The following is a 2,083-nucleotide window of genomic DNA, read 5'->3' on the forward strand; positions in this document are numbered from 1 at the left end:
GATTTTTTGGGTTTTGCCGTCGAGTTATAATCTTTGAATTTTAAACACAAGAGATGTCTGATAACGATGGGATCCTGGAGTGCGGGTACTGCTACGATGACCGTGGTGTGTGCGACAGGTTTCCTCACCTGCAAAATGATAGGTTTTTCACCGTGAAGCTGGAAGAGACCTTCGATGTTTGTACGGTACGCAACGATACGCATTTCATCGTAATAAATATCATCACTTGTGCTTCTTTTGTTCAAAGTGTAATTTATGGATTTTTTCAATTCGACTAATACATCCTATGCCATGCTAGACCATATGTATTGGAGAAGCTTGATTTTGTTTTAGATGACTTTGAGAATGTGTAGACGAGGAGGGCTCACTTAAGAACTAAATATGGTTATGAGTTTCTAGTTAAGTTCTACAATGCGGTTCTCTAATTGGGAAGTTCTTTGCAAGGCATATGGATTAGAGGAGGAAATGCGAATAAGATTTGATATTTGTCCCGAAGATTATGATGACGATGATAATATCGACATCTGGGTGGATGTGGATATGCCTCCAGTTCTACCTAGATGTGAGTTTGTCAAACTTATTTGTTAAGTTCAGTAATTTATGTTGTTAATTTAAAAATATTTAGTGTTCATCCGTACTAAACTTATTTATTTATAATTGTCAGCTTATTTCTTATCTTCAGGAAATACTCGGAAGGTAGTAGACAGCACATACTACAACTATGATTCCAAGCTTAATTGTGAGGAGAAAGATTATCTTGTCTCATTCATAGAAGATGTTGAGGCCTTCAAAACCAATCACTCTATCAACCCAAATTATAAAAGATACATGCCACTAGTCCATAAATTGCTTGATGGTAACTTCATTGCCAAAAACTTGGTAAGATTTTGTTAATGATGGTAACTACATTGCATATTCTTAAGTAAACTACATTGCTAACTATATATGTTACTATTTTGTTTTTGAACAGAGGCTCCTGAAGCAGGTTGTGCCTGACATGCTATGTACCGAAGGTGATATGCATATGGTTAGCTTACGACCAACTCCTTTGGAGGCTTACCATACTACATACTCGATTTCTCCAAATGATGGAAGAGTCAAAATCAAAGAATGGAGCAAAGTGATGAATGCACACACGCAAATAATTAGAGACAAAATGAATGTGCACAAGCCACGAGTTGGAGATAGGTTTATGTCCATTCTCCATTATGGTGAAGGACCGGTTTATCTGTTTTAAGGTATTTTAGCTAGGAGAGAGGAGTAGGTCCTAAGTATTAAGAACAATTAGTTTAGTATTGATTATATATGACTACAATGTCTTAGACTTAATGTGATGCTGAGTAGGAGTAGTGATTATGAGTACTATGATGATGATGAGGAGTTGTTATTATAACTAGTGACGAAGTTGTTATATGATGTCTCATCATGGACGAAAATGATGATTATGAGGAGTTATATGACAATGATATATTATGATGATAAGTTGTTAATGATATTATGACGATGATGATAAGTTATTATATCATTGGGTGAAAGAACCGCAGATTAGTTTCAAATGGATGGATCCAAAGTGACCATTGGTTACTTTGGATCCATGCACTTGAAACTAATCCAAGGTTCTTTCACCTGGTGATTTAATAACTCATTATGATGTTAAACAATCTCTAAATTGCTACTGTATGAAAAATTGTATACAGGTGTATGAATACGACCTAAAATTCAAAAGAAATGGAATACAGAATAATAGTAGTAGCGGTTGTTGTCGAAAGTGCTACTAGTAATTAGCAGTAGTGATTGGCGTGGAAAGCGCTATTACTAAGAAGATATATCAGTAGCGCGTGCCAGCCAGTGCTACTGCTAAGCTTTAGCTGTAGCGCCTTATCAGTAGCGCCCTTACCCGCGCAACTGATAGGCCAAAAACCAGCGCTACTGCTAGGCTTTTCCCTAGTAGTGTCTGTCCACTCGTCGTATACTCCTGGCATAGCACTTATTCGCCACCGATGGTCTATGTACCTTCATGTCATCACATGAGTGATGATATGCAACATATATAGTTGAGCAACAGAAAGATACTTACTTGACA

Source organism: Triticum aestivum, chromosome 4A (assembly GCF_018294505.1).
Source record: "Triticum aestivum cultivar Chinese Spring chromosome 4A, IWGSC CS RefSeq v2.1, whole genome shotgun sequence".
Lineage (NCBI taxonomy): Eukaryota > Viridiplantae > Streptophyta > Magnoliopsida > Poales > Poaceae > Triticum > Triticum aestivum.